The following is a 20836-nucleotide window of genomic DNA, read 5'->3' on the forward strand; positions in this document are numbered from 1 at the left end:
GCCATGAAATTAAAAGACGCTTACTCCTTGGAAGGAAAGTTATGACCAACCTAGATAGCATATTCAAAAGCAGAGACATTACTTTGCCAACAAAGGTCTGTCTAGTCAAAGCTATGGTTTTTCCAGTGGTCATGTATGAATGTGAGAGTTGGACTGTGAAGAAGGCTGAGCGCCCAAGAATTGATGCTTTTGAACTGTGGTGTTGGAGAATACCCTTCAGAGTCCCTTGGACTGCAAGGAGATCCAACCAGTCCATTCTGAAGGAGATCAGCCCTGGGATTACTTTGGAAGGAATGATGCTAAAGCTGAAACTCCAGTACTATGGCCACCTCATGCAAAGAGTTGACTCATTGGAAAAGACTCTGATGCTGGGAGGGATTGGGGGCAGGAGGAGAAGGGGACGACGGAGGATGAGATGGCTGGATGGCATCACTGACTCAATGGAAGTGAGTCTCAGTGAACCCCGGGAGTTGGTGATGGACAGGGAGGCCGGGCGTGCTGTGATTCATGGGGTCACAAAGAATCAGACACAACTGAGCGACTGAATTGAACTGAACTGACTGTCTGATTTTGTTCTCAGGGTGATGGTGGCTTTGTAGAATGAGTTTGGAAGTGTTCCTTCCTCTGCACTTTTTCGAAGGAGTTTCAGAAGTCTAAATGTTTGATAGAATTCCCCTGTGAAGCCATATGGCACTAGGCTTTTGTTTTTTTGTGAGATTTTTTATCACAGCTTCAATTCCAGTGTTTGTGATTGGGTTGTTTGTAATTTCTATTTCTTCTTGGTTCAGTCTTGGGAGATTGAACTTTTCTAAGAATCTGTCCATTCCTCCAGGTTATCCATTTTATTGCTATAAAGTTGTTCATAATAGTCTCCTAATCTTTGTATTTCTGCATTGTCTGTTGTAACCTCTCCTTTTTCATTTCTAATTTTTTTTGATTTGATTCTTCTCTCTTTTTCTTGATGAGTCTGGCTAATGGACTGTCAATTTTATCTTCTCAAAGAACCAGTTTTTAGTTTATTAATCTTTACTATTGCTTATTCCATTTCTTTTTCATTTATTTTTGCTTGTATCTTTATGATTTCTTTCCTTCTATGAATTTTGGGGGGGGGTTGTTCTTCTTTTTTCAGTTGTTTTAGGTGTAATGATAGGTTCTCTATTTGATGGTTTTCTTATTTCTTAAGGTAGGATTGTATTACTATAAACTTCCCTCTTAGAACTGTTTTTGTTGCATGTCATAGGTTTTGAGTTGTTGTGTTTTCATTGTCATTTGTTTCTAGAAATTTTTTTATTTCCCTTTTGATTTCTTCAGTAAGCTGTTGGTTATTTAGAAACGTGTTGTTTAATCTCCAGGTGTTTGTGTTTCTTACAGTTTTTTCTTGTAATTGATATCTAGTCTCAAAGCACTGTGGTCATAGAAGATGCTTGATATGATTTCAGCTCTTAAATTTACTGAGATTTGATTTGTGACCCTAGATTTATTTGGTCTATCATGGAGAAGGTTCCATGTGCATTTGAAAAGAAGGTGTATTCCTCTTCATTTGGGTGGAATGTTCTGAAGATATTAATGAGATTCATGTCATCTAATGTATCATTTAAGACTTGTGTTTCCTTATTAATTTTCTGTTTTGATGACCTGTCCATTGGTGTGTGTGGGTTGTTGAAGTCTCCTACTATTATTGTTATACTGTCAATTTCTCCTTCTATGTCTGTTAGTGTTTGTCTTACGTACTGAGATCTCCTATGTTGGGTACATAGATGTTTACAATTGTTATGTCTTCCTCTTGGATTGATCCCTTGGTCATTATGTAGTGTCCTTCCTTATCTCTTGTAATCTAGTTTATTTTAAGGTCTATTTTGTCTCATATGAGGATTACTACTCCAGCTTTCTTTTGCTCCCCATTTTCATGGAATATATTTTTTTATCCTCTCACTTTCAGTCTCTATGTGTCTTTAGGTCTGAAGTAGGTTTCTTGTAGATAGCATATATATGGGTCTTGTTTTTGTATCCATTCAGCCAGTCTGTGTGTTTTGGTTGGAGCATTTAATCCATTTACATTTAAAGTAATTGTTGATATATATGTTCCTATTGCCATTTTCTAATTGTTTGGGGTTGATTTTGTAGATCCTTTTTCTTCTCTTGTATTTTTTGACTATATAAGTTCCTTTAATATTTGTTGTAAAGCTGGTTTGGTGGTACTGAATTCTCTTAACTTTTGCTTGTCTGAAAAGCTTTTTATTTCTCCATTAATTTTGAATGAGATCCTTGCTGGGTACAAAAATCTTGGTTGTGGATTTTTCCCTTTCAGTATGTAAAATATATTCTGACATTCCCTTCTGGTCTGCAGAGTTTCTGCTGAAAGATCAACTGTTAAGTGTATGGGGTTTCCGTTGTATGTTACTTGCTTCTCCCTTGCTGCTTTTAATATTGTTTCTTTGTGTTTATTCTTTGTTAGTTTGATTAGTATGTGTCTTGGCATGTTTCTCCTTTGGTTTATCCTGTGTGGGAGTCTTTGTGCCTCTTGGACTTGATTGAGTATTTCCTTTTTCATGTTGGGGAAATTTTCAACTATAATCTCTTCAAAAATTTTCTCATACCCTTTCTTTTTCTCTTCTTCTTCTGGGACCCCTTATTTCGAATGTTGGTGCATTTGATATTGTTCCAGAGGTCTATGAGACTATTGTCAGTTGTTTTCATTCTTTTCACTTTATTCTGCTCTTCAGAAGTTATTTCCACCATTTTATCTTCCAGCTCACTGATTCATTCTTCTGCTTCAGATATTCTGCTACTGATTCCTTCCAGATTATTTTTAATTTCAGTAATTGTGTTGTTTGTCTCTGTATGTTTATTCTTTAATTCTTCTAGGTCTTTTCTAGTTGATTCTTGCATTTCATTTTCAAGGTTTTTGATCATCTTTACTATCATTATTCTGAATTCTTTTTCAGGTAGTTTGCCCATTTCCTCTTCGTTTATTTGGACTTCTGTGTTTCTAGTTTGTTCCTTCATTTGTATAGTATTTCTCTGCCTTTTCATTATTTTTATTTTTTGAACTTATTTTGTTTGAGGTCTCCTTTTCCCAGGCTTCAAGGTTGAATTTTTTCTTCCTTTTTGTTTCTCCCCTCCTAAGGTTGGTCTAGTGGTTTGTGTAAGCTTTGTATAGGGTGAGATCTATGCTGACTTTTTGTTTGTTTGTTTTTCCTCTGATGGGCAAGGCTGCTTGAGGTGGTAATCCTGTCTGCTGTATATTGGGTTTGTATTTTTGTTTTGTTATTTAAATGAAGCATCCTACACAGAGTGCTACTGGTGGTTAGGTGATGCTGGGTCTTCTATTCAAGCGGTTTCCTTTGTGTGAGTTCTCACTATTTAATACTCCCCCCACCTGACCTGCCTCTTGAGAAATCTGTATGCAGGTCAGGAAGCAACAGTTAGAACTGGACATGGAACAACAGACTGGTTCCAAATAGGAAAAGGAGTCCGTCAAGGCTGTATATTGTCACCCTGCTTATATAACTTATATGCAGAGTACATCATGAGAAACGCTGGACTGGAAGAAACACAAGCTGGAATCAAGATTGCCAGGAGAAATACCAATACCCTCAAATATGCAAATGACACCACCCTTATGGAAGAAAGTGAAGAGGAACTCAAAAGCCTCTTGATGAAAGTGGAGAGTAAAAAAGTTGGCTTAAAGCTCAACATTCAGAAAACGAAGATCATGGCATCTGGTCCCATCACTTCATGGGAAATAGATGGGGAAACAGTGGAAACAGTGTCAGACTTTATTTTTCTGGGCTCCAAAATCACTGCAGATGGTGACTGCAGCCATGAAATTAAAAGACGCTTACTCCTTGGAAGGAAAGTTATGTCCAACCTAGATAGCATTTTGAAAAGCAGAGACATTGCTTTGCCAACAAAGGTCCATCTAGTCAAGGCTATGGTTTTTCCAGTGGTCATGTATGGATGTGAGAGTTGGACTGTGAAGAAGGCTGAGCGCCAAAGAGTTGATGCTTTTGAACTGTGGTGTTGGAGAAGACTCTTGAGAGTCCCTTGGACTGCAAGGAGATCCAACCAGTCCATTCTGAAGGAGATCAGCCCTGGGATTTCTTTGGAAGGAATGATGCTAAAGCTGAAACTCCAGTACTTTGGCCACCTCATGCAAAGAGTTGACTCATTGGAAAAGACTCTGATGCTGGGAGGGATTGGGGGCAGGAGGAGAAGGGGACGACAGAGGATGAGATGGCTGGATGGTATCACTGACTCAATGGACGTGAGTCTGAGTGAACTCCGGCAGTTGATGATGGACAGCGAAGCCTGGTGTGCTGCGATTCATGGGGTTGCAAAGAGTCGGACATGATTGACCGACTGAACTGAACTGAACTGAGTGTTAGTTCTCTGGTATTCTACAGTCTTGGTGTCAGTGCTCCAACTCCAAAGGCTCAGGGCTTGATCTCTGGTCAGGAACGAAGATTCCACAAGTGTTTTGTTATGGCATTAAATGAGATTAAAACAAATATCCAAAAATGGAAACCAAAGATGAACCCCAGACAAGTGGCAGTTACAAAATCAGGCAAATAATAATTAAAATAATGGAATATGCACATATACATATACACTCATAAGCAAAGTGAAAACAGTCCAAGAGAAATAAAGTAATAAAGATTGACCCAGTGAACAAAGAAAATCAAAAATTATATTTACCAGTTAAGAACAAAATAACTAAATCACAAACTGGAAAACAAAACTAAACCAAGGTTCCAAGTGGGGAATAAAGCAGTGAAAACAAAACTAACAAATAAGTTGAGAGGAAAGGGAAGAAAGAAAGAATAGGTAAGCAAAGTTAAACAGAGGTCGATGAAGAAGATTTATGCACATTAAAGATTAACTGCAAGGGGAAAAGAACAGTTGGCAAGGCAAACAGAGGCATAAAGGTAGAAAAAAAATAATAGGTTTAAAAAAATTAAAAGCATAAAAATGAGGGGAAAAAATGGAAGAAGAAAGAAAAAAAAAGGAAAAATCCACAAAACTGCAAAAGTCCAATGTAGAGTCAGAGGTTTATAACAACAATCAAAAGTGTGACTGTATATACAAATATACATAAATACCCATAAGCAAAATCAAAACAGTCCAACAAAAACAAAGTACAATAGATTAACCCTATGAACAAAGAAACCAAAAATTAGATCTACCAGAACAAAACTAACTAAAACACAAACTGGAAAATGAAACTAAAGCAAGGTGCCAATTGGGGAATAAAGCATTGAAAATAAAACTAACAAAATGTTGAGAAAAAAGGAAAGAAAGAACAGATACACAAAGTTAAATAGAGGTAAATGAAGATTTATACGCCTTAAAGATTAACTGTAAGAGGAAAATAACAGTAGAAAAGGCAAATAAAGGTATAAATGTAGAAAAAACATAATAGGTTTAAAAAATAAAAAATTAAAATTTTTAAAAAGAAGAAAAAAAATGGAAGAAGAATAAAGAAAAAAAAGGAAGACTCCATAGAACCACAAAAGTCCAATGTAGGGGAAGAGGTTTATAACAACAATTAAAAATGTGAATGAGGGAAAAAAAAAAAACTCAAAAGCTTAATTATATTTCATAGTGTCAATAAAATTGACAACTACAACATGGGGGAAAAAGAGGGGGGAAAAAGGAAAAAAAAATCCAAAAGAATCTACAAAACAAGTCAAAAAATAAGAATAATAAATGTTTTTCTTGAGTCACTGCTGTCAGAGTCCTTTCCCTCACTGGGAGTCACAGTCCACCTCACCTCCCCAGGATGCACAACGCTGTCCTGATCTCTGGACCTGCTGTGGGGGCAGCTCAGATTCTTATCTGGTCCTACTCCTGTGTATTCTTGCCTCCAATGTCCACAGCTATCAGAACTAGTGCGTTTTCGTTTGTGGGAGCTCTCAATGACCTTTTATATATTCCATAGACACAGAGTCTGCCTAGTTGATTGTGTGGATTTAATCTGCAGCTTGTACAGTTGGTGGAAAGGTTTTGGGTCTCCTTTCTTAGCCACACTGCCCCTGGGTTTCAATTATGGTTTTATTTCCACCTCTCCATGTGGGTTGTCCACTGGGGTTTGCTCCCAAGGCTGCCCTGAAGGACTTGGGTTTGTCCATGTGAAGGTCAGGTGTGGAGGTGGTGCAGCTGCTTGGATCGCAGAGGTTCTGGCAACACGAGGTACTCAGGCGGGTTGGCGGCTATGGTAGCAGGAAGTATAGTGTTCTAGAAGGGTATGGCAACCAATATTGGCCAATACATTCCAGTATTCCTGCCTGGAGAACCCCCCTCCCTGATAGAGAAGCCTGGCAGGCCACAGTTTACAGGGCACAAAGAGTTGGACATGACCAAAGAGACCCTGTGTGCATATATGCAAAAATTTTTTTGCCTGCGGGAGCTCTGCCCCAGTGAGAATTGAGCACGAAGGTGGTGCAGCTGCTTGGCTTGGCTATGCAGGGACACGGACTGCCTCTGCCCTAGGAGTTATGGCCCTATCAGAGTCTTTTTTCAAGCTGGCAATCAGAAGGCCTCTTTAGCCAGTCTTTCTCTGAAGCTTCACCCATTCAGGCACTTAGAGGGCCCCCTTGCCTGGGGTCCTTCTCTGTTGTTCGGGCACATCAGGCACATAGAGGGGCTCCCCTGACTGGGGTTCAACTCTGTAGATTGGCACATCAGGCACTTAAACAGGCACCCTGGGTGGGATCCTGCTCTGTAGTTCAGTGTGTCAGGCATTTGACAGGCCAGCCTCTCTATTGTTCAGCTGCCAATGCTGGCTTGTGGGGAGAGAGGCTATCGTGATGGCTCCACCCTCTACAGGTGACTCAGCAGCATTGTCTAGTTTCCATGGCTGCCCAGCTTTCCTCCACAGGCATTTCCCACAGTTTCCTCCCCCAAATCCCCATGATCCATCTCTCTGCAGTCAACAGCAGCCTTCACCCTGGGATTGCTCCACAACCCCTAAACTCTAGCTCCCAACAGTGCTCACCCTGGATTGTTCCACAACCCCAAAACCCCAGCTTCCAGCAGCCCTTACCCTGGGATTGCTCCACAACCCCTAAACTCAAGCTCCCAGCTACTGCAACTTCCAAGGGACCTGCATCCCTGTCCCGGGTATGTGTGGCTGCGGCAAGGACTGTCTGATTCTCAATCCATTTAGGCTGCCACAGATCAGCTGTTTCACTCTCAACCTTAAATGTTTCTCCTCTGACTCAGACAATTGCCCCGATGTGGGGATTGAACCCCTACTTCAGTTCCCCCACCCACTGAGGGCAGGTCTAGTCCTACTAACCCTCTTGTTTTTCCTCCTAGTTCCTTCATCCTACCGAGTTTTGCGTAGTTCTATATATTCTTTTCTTCTGGTCAGGTACTCCTGTCCGCTCTCAGCTGGTGTTCTGCATGCACTTCTGTGCCTGAAAGCTTATTCCTAATGTATCCATGGAAAGAGATGTACTCCACGTCCACTTACTCCTCCACCATCTTTTTCTCTCCCTAATTTTTAAACTGTCTTATAGAAAAAAAAAAAAAAGATTCCCTGGTAGCTCAGACGGTAAAGTGTCTGCCTGCAATATGGGAGACCCAGGTTCAGTCCCTGGGTCGGGAAGATCCCCTGGAGAAGGAAGTAGCAACCCACTCCAGTATTCATGCCTGGAAAATCCCATGGACAGAGGAGCCTGTGGGGCTATGGTCCCTACTTCACTTTTATAGTTAGAATATTGCTACTTTGTATTTCCTCCATTGACAATTGCCCTTGTCTCAGGACATCAGTTAGGGTAGTTTGGATTTCAAGTTACAGAATACTCCCAATCAAAATGCCTCAAAGAATAAAGAAATTTGTTGATACTTTCCTATCAGTCCAGAGGTTAAGACTCCACTTTTTCTATGCAGAGAGCATGCATTCAATCTCTGGTCAGGGAGTAAAGATCCCACATGCCACATGGTGCAGCCAAAAAGTTAAAAATTCTAATTTTTTTTTTTTAATTTGTTACTTCATCCTTGAAATCTAGAAATCAGGTTCTATGTTCTGTGAAAGCAAAATGGTTGTCAGTAGCATTCTTCATCACATTCTTCCAAACAGTGGAAGAATGTGAGAAAAACCCTATTCTTTTAACTTGACTGAACCATTTCAAATCACATGCTGACTGTCTTGGTAGTATCTTAGGTGGCCATCAGATATTTTCTAACCTTACTGGAACAACAGGTGCAAACCTGGAGAGGTCAAAGTAAACTCAGACATATGTCCACTCTAGTAATATTTCCCAAATTAATGTCCTATTCTGACTTTAATTTTACCAAAAGTGAGTTTATTTTGCCATTCTTTAATGAAAACCTCCTGGTTTCCCTCTTTTCTGGCTTCTCCTTTAAAGCTTTCTTTGTCTATCTCTTAAATATTAACTTTTTAAAGATTGTGCTTTGAGCCTTTCTTATGTGGCATCTTCTCTCTCTGGATAATCTAATTTACTCTAATTGCATCATTTATCATGTATATGCTAGCAACACCAAATCTTTATCTCACCCTACACAACACCCATGAACTACAAATACACACTGATGTATGCAAAACATGTTGGACACTGATGCTCCACAGACACCCCTGAACACTTAGTATTTGAGTACTCACCATGTACCAGGTACTATTCTAAAACATTCACATATTTTATCTTATTTAATTTTTCTAGTAACTGAATGAATATATATATATATATACACACCCATATGGAGACTGGAAAGTTGAAAATTTGCAGAGTGGGCCAATAGTTAGAGACTCAAAGAATAGCTGGAGGTGCAGTTCAAATCCAAAGGCGGTCTGCTGCAGAATTTCCTGTTGTTCTGGGAAGGTTGGCATTTGTTTCATTGAAGCCTTCAACTGGTTGGATGAGGCTGAACAACACTATGTAATACAATCTGCTTTACTCAAAGTCCACCAATTTAAATGTTAATCTCATACAAAATATTGTCACAGAAAAATCCAGAGTAATGCTTGATCAAGTACCTGGGCATTGTGGCTCAGTTAAGTTGACACATAAAATGAACCATCACAATTAACTAACAACATTCTAAAGATGAAGAAATCAAGGTATAGGGAAGTAATTTGCCCAAGGTCACACAGCTAATAAACAGTGGAGCCAGGATACAAACCCAGACAGTCTGGTTCCAGAGCCCATTCTGTTAATTACCATATTATTTCAAATATATTATCTCCAACATTGAACTTATGTTATTGGATCCCCTCAAAACTTGGCCCTCCTTGTGTGCATTATGCCACTGGAAAGAATGATTCTACTCAGTCACCTGTCTAGAGGTTACTGTTAACCATTCTCTCATATCTAATCAATTCTTATTGTTTCCACCACCTAAATATATCCCTACTCCAAATTTCTTAAGCTAGTGCCTTAATTTGAGCCTCTATCCTTTCTTACCATGATGTCTTCTATAAGTGATGTTGTAAATAGAAGTACTTGATGATCTCCCCAAATGTATGCAAAATTTTGCATACATTATTTCCTCCAGCTTAGAACACATTCTTACCTCCCTGCCCTTATACATCCACGTGTACATCCAAACGCAAACGTGCACACACACACACACACGCATTTCAGTTAGGCCTTAGGTAAGAGATTGTTTTATTCTCTCAGAATCATCCATTGACCTACTAAGACCTGTTGAATTAGTCCCTTTGGGACTTTCAGAGCTTTGTATTTCACTGCATATTACTTGTGGTCAAATTAACTATTTGTATCCTCCACTAAGTAATACTCCTTGAAATTTTTCACATTTGGTCCAGTACCTATTGTCTGAATATGCCTCTATTCTTCTCACACATTCACTACATATCTCTTGAATTTGTAATATCCAACTCAGGTCTGCCATATTAACATATGGCAGCCCACCAGGTTTCCCTTCCCTGGGATTCTCCAGGCAAGAACACTGGAGTGGGTTGCCATTTCCTTCTCCAACAGGCCTAGGTAGATCAACATATAACATCATGAAAAATGTAAGGAAAATGTGCATTGCTTCTGAATGTTTCAAATTACACCCATATCTTTTTATGACTAGGTAATGTGCAAAGAGGCTTCTCTTGTTTCTCAGCTGGTAAAGAATCTGCAATGCAGGAGACACTGGTTCAAGTTCTGGGTCACGAAGATCCCCTGGAGAAGAGATAGGCTACCCACTATAGTATTCTTTGGCTTCCCTGGTGGCTCATATGGCAAAGAATCCACCTGCAATGTGGGAGACTTGGGTTCTATCCCTGGGTTGGGAAGATCCCCTGGAGAAGGAAATGGCAACCCACTCCAGTATTCTTGCCTGGAGCATCCCCATGGACAGAGGAGTCTGGCGGGCTATAGTCCATGAGGTTACAAAGAGTCAGACATGACTGAGCAACTAAGTACAGCACAGCACAATGTGCAGAGAGTCAATACTTTGCCACATGGAACTCCTGAATCAGACTCAGTGAGGAAGGTATTGAATTTCATCTAGATTAATGAGCAAAATATACTCAAGAGGAACACAATTCAGATTGCCAATATTATCCATGAAAATCTAACTGAGCAGGTTATATGAGAAATGGAAATGGGAGCCCCCAGATGGAAACAAGAGTTTCAGGTGTTCTGATGAGGTTGGAGTAGTAAAAGGAGAAACAGGACCAGAGTCATGACCAGAGGAAAGGAATGGAAGAAATGGACGAAGACGGAAGACTTCCAAGAATTTGCCCTGTGGACAGTTACTGTTTTTATCATTAGAGAATCGAAGTTTGGGCAATAGTGAAGGCAGTATCTCAGGACTTGAAAATATATATCATCAGTGTATAAGCGTAAGGCAGCCTACTGTTCATGTATGGCTGCATCATGATGGCCCTGGCCAGAGATTTAGGGCTAAACAACATTGGTCCCAACTGACTCATAAAGTTGTGAGCTGAGCCTATCATTGAAAGACAGTCTGAATGGTACTGAAATCCTCCATAGAAATTTGGTTTTCTTTGATGATTTTTCCCAGAGGTTATTGCTGATCAGAAATACATTAGAATTATTTCTCTTTCTGATGTTTTAAAATGGAATTTGCCTATTATCAAAGCTTATCTTTCAAGAGCTATTTGTAGGTGGATAGCTGAGCCTGGGCATGTTACTCAAGATCTCTATGCCTGGTGCCCATGTTTGTAAAATTAGGCAGATAAAAGTACTTACATACCAGAATTATCATGAAAATCAAGCAGTTAGTTCATGTGAAGTCTTGGAAGGGTAGAATACAATAAGCTCTGTGTGGTATTAGCTATTATTTTTCAGAATTCAATATACTTTCACATGCTTGAATAATACTTTATATATCATTCTAGCACACTACAATAACACTGATTTACTTGTACATTGTCCCACTGTGTTGGGAGCTCTTTGAGGGCAGGTATTGTGTTCTTTGTTCTCTTGAGTGGATGGTAATGCTGGGTACTTATTACATGTGGAATCCAACATTTATTTCTGCTTTATTGACTATACCAAAGCCTTTGTCTGTGTGGATCACAATGAACTGTGGAAAATTCTGAAAGAGATGGGGATACCAGACCACCTAACCTGCCTCTTGAGAAATCTGTATGCAGGTCAGGAAGCAACAGTTAGAACTGGACATAGAACAACAGACTGGTTCCAAATAGGGAAAGGAGTATGTCAAGGCTGTATATTGTCACCCTGCCTATTTAACTTCTATGCAGAGTACATCATGAGAAACGCTGGACTGGAAGAAACACAAGCTGGAATCAAGATTGCCAGGAGAAATATCAATAGCCTCAGATATATGCAGATGATACCACCCTTATGGCAGAAGGTGAAGAACTAAAGAGCCTCTTGATGCAAGTGAAAGAGGAGAGTGAAAAAGTTGGCTTAAAGCTCAACAGAAAAATAAGATCATGGCATCCGGTCCCATCACTTCATGGCAAATAGATAGAAAAACAGTGGAAACAGTGGCAGACTTTATTTTGGGGGGCTCCAAAATCACTGCAGATTGTGACTGCAGCCATGAAATTAAAAGACGCTTACTCCTTGGAAGGAAAGTTATGGCCAACCTAGACAGCATATTGAGAAGCAGAGACATACTTTGCCAACAAAGGTCCATCTAGTCAAGGCTATGGTATTTCCAGTAGTCGTGTATGGATGTGAGAGTTGGATTATAAGGAAAGCTGAGTGCCAAAGAATTGATGCTTTTGAACTGTGGTGTTGGAGAAGACTCTTGAGAGTCCCTTGGCTGCCAGGAGATCCAACCAGTCCATCCTAAAGGAGATCAGTTCTGAGTGTTCATTGGAAGGACTGATGTTGAAGCTGAAACTCCAATACTTTGGCCACCTGATGAGAAGAACTGACTCATTGGAAAAGACCTGATGCTGGGAAAGATTGAAGGCAGGAGGAGAAGGGGATGACAGAGAATGAGATGGTTGGATAGCATCACTGACTCAATGGACGTGAGTTTGGGTAAACTCTAGGAGTTGGTGATGGACAGGGAGGCCTGGAGTACTGCAGTCCATGGGGTCACAAAGAGTCAGACACAATTGAGGGACTGAACTGAACATGAAATGTACCTTTGTGAATCAATTGTTTCCTGTGAAATATACAATGTTATTTTCTGTGTCTTCCAATGTGTAAAAGGGACACACAATAGTGTTACAACTTCTTAAAAACCTGAAATAAAAGAAGGAATACAAAAATCCTTCTCAAACACCTGGATCCAAACCACCAAGAGCAAAGGGAAGCACTTCAAAATGTGATTCTGAAGTTGCTTTTGCTTTATTTAAAGTCTCAGTGTATTACAATAACTAAACTGCTTCATGACCTCATTGAAATCCTGTAAGGCTTAATTAATGTTTGTAAAGCCCTTTACAATCCTTAGATGAGAGGCACCAGGAAAGTGTAAGGAATCATTATTATTATCACTGATGCCATCTTAAATGACTGCAAACAGTTTGCTTCATTTGGATTTGATGATTAAAGCCCAGCTATGACCATGCAGAAACACAAGAAAATTCACTTTCACAATGTAGCTCAGCTTGTATTTAAAAGGTCATAGACAGACGTAAATAATTTTAATGCTGTATTTTTTAGAGTGGAAATACTTAAAATGATGATTTTTAAAAAGGAATAAAGTTAAAAGCAGGAGAATAGGGCATTGGCTTCAGTTGTACCATATTATAAAGTGTCTTTCCGTGAACTCTGGAGTCAGACAAATCTGGGTTTTTGGAGTCAGGTAGATCTGAGTTGGAAACCTGGCCTTATAACATGACTTCTTTGAAACTTTGGGAAAGTTAATGTTTTTTCCTCCTCCATAATCTGGAAATTCTGTGGGGAGCATGGGCTCTGTCTAGTCAAAATTTTTACCAAGTGCTTAGCATATGTGTTCAATGTCTGTGTTTAATGCATAAGTGATTCTATATATAACTATTCATATGAAACAGTTAAAATACAACATTACCAGCATTTAAAAGATTGATCACCTTCATCTTTTGAATGGCCATCATTTCATCATCCAGAATGACTTATTCTTCAAGCATTTTGGATAACTGGATTTTACCATGTTATTTCCATGAGTAAAATTCTAATTTTGAAGGGCTCTCAATTGTAACACCATACAATGGCTTTACCTAACATGTTCTGTTTATCTACTGTTTAGTTCTGTTTATTTATTATCTATTGCTATTTCTATCTATTAAAAGCACCTTAAAATTCAGTGGTGTAACACCTCCATTTTTATAATGCTCATAATTCAAACAGGGAATGTCTTATCCTTGCTCCCTGATGATTGGGAGTCAACACGGCTGCCTCAAGTAGCTACATTTTGTTGGGACAGCTTAATGAGGGCTATATTTTAAGGACCTATTTTATCAGTTGCATTCTTCAATTCTTCTCCACATTGTATCTCCTGGGACAACAACATCTAATATGGCTTTATAATTCAAAAATCAGTTGCTAGGTTGGTATGGCTGAAATAGCTGGGTCTGCCCGGTCATCCCATTTGCTTCATGCATGCAGCGATCTTGAGTTTCCCTAAAGAATGGTGTTTTCAGGATTCCTTACTTGGAATCTAAGCTTTCCAAGAAGCATAGACAGAAACTACACAGGTTATTATGACTTCACCTAAGAAAGCCAGAATATCACTTTCAGCACATTCTATCATTCAAGCAAGTCACTAAAGGAACCCAAATTCATAGGGAAAAATTAGTAGACTCCACCTCTCAATGACAGGAATTGCAAAGGATATATATTCATCTTTTTTCTCCTTCATAAATGAAAAAAAATCTATGCCCTTTTTCTTAGATCTGAAATCACCATAAAGAATTCTGTCCTCTTAGCTTTGCTTCTTTCCAATGGGTAGCTGCCTGACCCACTTCAAAAAGGTTAGGATAGATGGGTTATCAATTTGGTTCCACCAGTTATTAACTGTGTAACTTTGAATATATTTTTTAATTGTTCTCATCTTGTTTCTTCATCTATCTCAGAGAAAAATAATATCTCTTTTATTCTTGTCACTGAGTTGTGGAGAAGATAATAGAAGGATAAAGAAACCCTACATAGCTACTAATGTCATTGTTCATAAAATATATGAAGAAAGCTTTAGTCACTAGGTTTTCTGAGCCTAATTAGAAGAGTTGGTGTGTTAGCTGCCTTGAGTTCCTGCATTTGTTAAGACTGACAGTGATAGGTATCCAGAGACCAAGTCATAATTCTTTCAATCTGGAGGTCAAAGTTTAACTTCAGGGTTGAAGCCTTGGTCATAGGTTTAACTAATCAAGGCTTTTGTGTCTCTCCATTGTGCTGCACCCATCTCAAATGGAAAGATGAACAATGTGATAACTGCCTTTGTAAGTAACAAGTTGGAGAAGGAAATGGCAACCCACTCCAGTATTCTTGCCTAGAGAATTCCATGGACAGAGAAGCCTGGTGGGCTACAGTCCACAGGGTTGCAAAGAATCATGACTCAGTGACTAAACAATGAAGTGACAAAACCATCCAACCATTTGTGTTTTTTCACTAATATGTATGTGCTTGCTTAGTCTCTCAGTCATGTCAAACTCCTTGTGACCTCATGGACTGTAGCCTGCCAGGCTCTTCTGCCCATGGGATTCTCCAGGCAGGAATACTGGAGTGGGTACCCATTCCCTTCTTCAGGGGATCTTCCCAACTCAGGGATTGAATCCAGGTCTTCTTCATTGCAGGCAGATTCTTTACCTTCTGAGCCACCAGGGAAGCCCCTTTTATTATTATAAAGTTTTTAAATTATTAAAATGAACTCTTAATTATTTGATCATTATGTGAACAAAAAACCTTTAATGCTGTAATTCTTTATAGCAACAAACGAGAGAAGAGAAAATATATCTGATTGAGCCATTTGGCAAAAAATTAAAGTATAGCCGCTACCATGGCCCCTAAAGTCTATATGGGTTTAAAGTGGTATTGGGTATGGTTTTCATAGCATGGGTCTCCCCTTCATTTTTTGCTTCTGAGCATATTTCTCAAAAGTTGAATATTCTGGTATTATTTCTAGAAAGATATAGGTTCTCAAAGAACAATGTTTAAACACAAACATTTGAACCTAGTAAGGCAGTGTGGTATAGAGCAGCAGCCCCCCACCTTTTTGACACCAGGGATCAGTTTTGTAAAAGAGAATTTTTCCATGCACCTGGATGGTTTCCATTTTGCCCACCGCTTGCCTCCCACTGTGCAGCTCGGTTCCTAACAGGTCAGTGGCTCTGGGGGCTTGACGAACCCTAGTATGGAAAGCATGTCACCAGTCTAGACTCCGTACTTGGTAAAGTGCTTTGAACTTTGTTTTCTTTTGAAGACAATGAGGCCAAACTAGTTGAACTGCAGGGACTTCTACAAGGCATGATTCTGGAATTCCAGTTTTCAAATATGTAGCCATTATAGACTCTGAAACTATGTACTTATAAACTAAGTCCAAATTTAAATTCAAACAGTAAAATTGTCTGGCAAATTTCTACTGTGATAGAACACTATGGGCTCTGATTTGACAGAAACTTTCCAAGTGGTAAGTCTACTTTCAATTATGATCTGAAATAAGTTAAAAAAAAAAACAAAACTGAATTTCAACAAGCCCCCAAGCCTCCAACATGTAGATTCTACCAAACTCTCCTTATTTCACATCTCTTTTAATGCAGCAAAACTATTCCCAGACTCCTTGCCATTAAATCCCACATCCATTCATTCATGAAAATGAATCCAAGTTCATTTTCACTATCTTTTGGCAGCATTTGACCCTGGTCACAGGATTCTCCTTATGAAACCTTCCTTTAGTTTTATTTTTGAGACACAACCCTCCTGATTTTCATCCTACTGCTACGGCTAATTCTTCATAGTCTTCTTCATGGCAATTCCTTCAATTGCCCAATCCTGAAATACATGTGTAATATAAGCCTCTTCTCTATACATGCTTCTGGAATGATCTCACTCATAATTCTTAAGTCTTCAATTATCATCAATATGACATGCATAACTCATAAATACTTATTAAACTTATATGTTCCAGTTACAAATCTATAGCTTGCGGATTAGGTGCACATTGGATTAGCTGTCTGTTTCTCTTACACAGGTGATGGTCTAAAGTCTCTGAAGCAGAAATTTCATCTCACTCATCTTTTTACCCCCCTGTGCCACAAAAAGCCTATAGTACACGTGTTTGTGGAAGCAGTGAATGAATGAATATTGAGCCATTCAACTGAATGCCATGCAGGCAATGCCATGCAGGAAATGCCATGCAGCTGCTACATCTTTGTAAAGAAGAAATTGTTTCAACTTGGTGGTAGTGGTGGTGGGGGTAAGGGACAGTTAAAGAACAATCTGGGTTCCTTCTTAGGATCTCAAGATCTGAATCTGTTAATGGAATTTTAGGACTGTCAGAGGGAAAATTACTTGTGTCAGACACTTTAGAGAATCTATAGCATCAAAAAATCTCAAGGTAGCATTTTTCAAACAAGACTTCAATAATTCTAAGATATTTTTTTAAGTCTTGTATTAAACTTGGATGATATAAACATGATATATTGTAAGAACATGACAATTTATAATTGTGTAATATGAGGTTTTAGTACCAATATTAGTTTTTATGTAATTCTTGTAGTTATTGTGTGCTGATGAGAAAGAAAAGAAATGGAGAAATTTATTTGATACATAAATATTGCTTTAATGTAATGTGTAAGCCAAATTACATCAAGGTGCACTGCATGAATAAAGTACTCAGTATTGCGAAGAGCGGAAAACAATGGAGGAATTTTTATTCATGCTACTTTAAAAATAAGCCAAAACTGTGCCATAGCTCATCAATGCCATATTCTCATTACAAGAATTTAGTTTCAGCAAAATAGCATCATCCGTTACAGTGCATCATGCTGTTAGTTTTAGATTTTCTTTGTTTGCATTTAATTTATAAACTTATTTTTGCTTTACATTATATAAGAGCTTTAAACACAAATATTTAAGAAAAAGGCATAACAAAAATAACTTAGTATAATGATAGAGTCCTGAGAGATTATTTTCTTTAAAATAATTCACACTTTATTCAGGATGGGAAAAGACTGTGTTAATAAACTAAGGATCAGGGTGTAACAAGCTTACTTGGGAATAAAGGCTTCACTGTCAGAATAAAATGATTTATCTCTTAGTCTAGCATGTGATTACATACACATATACCACACACACAACCTCATACACATAATCCAGATATATACCACAAAAAAACACAAGACACACTGATACCTGTATGTACAGTGATACTCATGTACACACAAATATATATGTACCTGCATGTATCACAAATAACCCCATGCACGAAGGAAACATGCATACATATACACACACTTCTTCCATACATTTATATCAGCATTCTATACAAAGAAAATTAACACAAACTGAGAAAGCGAGAGTTAAGCACAGCATTTTTAAGAAGGAGGCCTCAGACTGCCAAGCTACCAACATCAGTTCTGCTCCTTCCTAGCCAAACAGCCTTGGACACTCCTATTTAATGCTCACTCCCTTACTATCTCGGTCATTAAATTGAAAAACATAGTGAGTACCTAACTTGCAGAATTGTTCAGGGAATTAAATGCACTATTGCATGTTGAGAAATATAACAGTGTGTTAGCACACAGGAAGAAATCAATAAATGATGACTTTTTTAAAAAATACACACATGCACACACAAATACAGAGGTCTGTGTTGGAATCCTATGAGAGTTGTGACACTAAAGAGAGTTTTTCCCTTCACAGTCAGAGAAAGTGAAAAACCTGGGGGTCATCCCTAGCATCTTGCAATCCTTCATTGCCCTCATTCAATCTATCAGCAGCCTTGTTGACTTTTTTCCCTCTGAAACTCTAACAGATTGATGCCTCTCTCTATACCTCATGTGGGCTAAAGCCAGAGGCTTATAACTGCTTTCCCTACATTTATTCTTTTTTCCTCACTGAGACTATACAGCCCTTTTTCAAAAAGCATGCATGACCATGTACTTCCCATAATACTTTGAGTCCCTATTGCTTTTAGGGTAAAGCTTTGTACAATCTACCCCTGCTCTACCTCTCCGTCTTTCCAGCTGGGCCAAGACACTGCTCTATACTCTGTGATGCTCCCCTATTGAAAACTGATGGTCTATTTTAACCATTGTCTCTTCATCACATAGTAGAACCTCTCCAAATGTTGATTGGCTAGATGAAAAGAACACAACACTGCTTTGACACTTCAGCAGAGGGATGTGAAAGATGGTGCCCCACAGGAAAGACAATGATGCCTGATATGGTAGGATAGTACCCCATGGTACATTTCAGTGTCTGGTGAAAATCAGTAGCATAAAGTGGTACTACCATGGTATGCCACTGATGGTTCCTCATCAGTGTATGTTGGGAGTGAATGTAACCAACAAAATTGTCGGCAATGCCCAATGAACTAATGGTTTTCAATAAGGGAAAACAGATTAAGAGAATAGATTTTTATTTGCTTGTTTGTTTATTTGTTCGAAATCTGTGGTTTCTGAAAATACTTACCTGTGAACACAAAGGTGATTCCTCCTAGATTTTCTTAGTTATATGTAGTGGAATCATTATAGCAGAATGGAAGGGCCATAATATCCTGCAGTGTGGTTGCTATATAGCTGTATCTCACTTCTTATCAAATGAAATGAAAGATGTGTGCTGGTCTGGTTCCCTGGCTTGCACACTAAAACAACAACAAAAAAATTAAACTCACATATCACAATTTTGCAAATTATTGAGGTCACAGATCCATACCCAGAATCAACACAGTTTCACAAGTCACTTAGTTCTGATCACAGAATTGAATGAGGATAAAATGTCATAGGCTCATCAACTTTAGTTTCCCTTGAAGTCAAGGAGACATACTCACGAAGACCAGGTGCTCTAAGGAGGTTGAGAATAACTTATTAAGTTTGAGAGGCTGCTCACAAGTTTCCTAACATATGCTCTTTTTTTTGATATGAAAAGCATCGATGATTTTTACCTAAATATGCTCAACTAAATATGTATTCAATTTGCCAAATATTAGTCAGTTTCCTCACTATATTCCACTACAGACATCATCTTATAGTGTTATCATAAATTGAATTTCTGTTAAGAATGTGTCCTTTTATCCATTGTCTTATGTTATTTTTTCTAACATCTCAAACTCTTATTTCTGGTGTATAGCCAATTCAAAGTAGTTCCAATACTCCATTTTTGTGTATTAACCTCATTTTCTCTCTAGCTTAACCTCATCCTGTAAAGTAGTTAACAATCTGATAACTAACAGCTGAATGCACTGGTAAACTCTGATATTTCAGTAATTCCTCTGTGAACTTTCTTGTAAAATGAACAATCTCCTTGCAATAAAAATGATCCTCCCCAGTTATTGTTTTGTAGATTTTCAGAAACAAGGAAATGTTCTTTTTTTTTTAAATAGGGGAAAAATAGTGGATTTTCTTTAACTGACTATGTGCATACTTATTCATGAAAGTTATTGTGAACACTATATATAGATTACTGATTTGTTCAGAATTTGAAACGTTTCCCTTTAATACTAAAATAGTAAGATAACTGTTTTCTTCTTGTTGTCACTGCATAATTCTACAGAATTTGGGAATCAGCATTCATATTACTACAGAGAAAAAAAATGGGTGACATTTATTTAGATACTGTTCATCAGATTTTTTTGGAAGTAGGGAGCATTTGATGATTTCCTAAGAATTATTGTGTTGTATGATCTGGTAATTTTTTTCACATAATATTTAACTATTCTTCAAGTAGTACCAATAATTAATACAACCTTTCATTTATTCAATTATTCAACAAATATTTACTGTGGAATTACCATGAATTAGGTATTGTCTCAGAGAAGGCAATGGCACACCACTCCAGTACTCTTGCCTGGAAAATCCCATGAACAGAGGAGCCTGGTGGGCTGCAGTCCATGGGGTCACTAAGAGTTGGACGTGACTGAGCGACTTCACTTTCACTTTTCTCTTTCATGCATTGGAGAAGGAAATGGCAACCCACTCCGGTGTTCTTGCCTGGAGAATCCCAGGGACAGTGAAGCCTGATGGGCTGCCATCTCGGGTCGCACAGAGTCGGACACGACTGAAGCGACTTAGCAGCAGCAGCAGCAGGTATTGTCTAACAGCTTTATTGATTGTTATGACTGACAAATAATAAACTACATTTATTTAAAAAGTGTACAATTTGATAAAATCCAACACACACGTATCCCTGTGAACCCAGCACCGCAAAAAACAATGAGCACATCCATCACCCCCAAAAGATTCATTTTAAGCATGCCATCATTCCATCCCAAT

The 20836-nt window shown here is 38.6% G+C and overlaps 1 long non-coding RNA gene across 2 annotated transcripts in view; it reads left to right on the forward strand.

Moving 5' to 3' along the window:
• The window catches only part of LOC104988555, a 66211-nt gene that overhangs the window by 34991 nt on the left and 10384 nt on the right, over positions 1 to 20836 (forward strand). The window contains exon 3 of one of the 2 annotated variants that reach the window (XR_825251.1): positions 16594 to 18182. The exons of the other annotated variant lie outside the window; for it this stretch is intronic. This is a non-coding gene — a long non-coding RNA (uncharacterized LOC104988555). Of the gene's footprint in view, positions 1 to 16593; positions 18183 to 20836 lie in introns of those variants that run through there. 2 annotated transcript variants of the gene reach the window in all.

The sequence above is a fragment of the Bison bison genome, unplaced genomic scaffold, assembly GCF_000754665.1.
Source record: "Bison bison bison isolate TAMUID 2011002044 unplaced genomic scaffold, Bison_UMD1.0 scf7180017864136, whole genome shotgun sequence".
Taxonomy (NCBI): domain Eukaryota; kingdom Metazoa; phylum Chordata; class Mammalia; order Artiodactyla; family Bovidae; genus Bison; species Bison bison.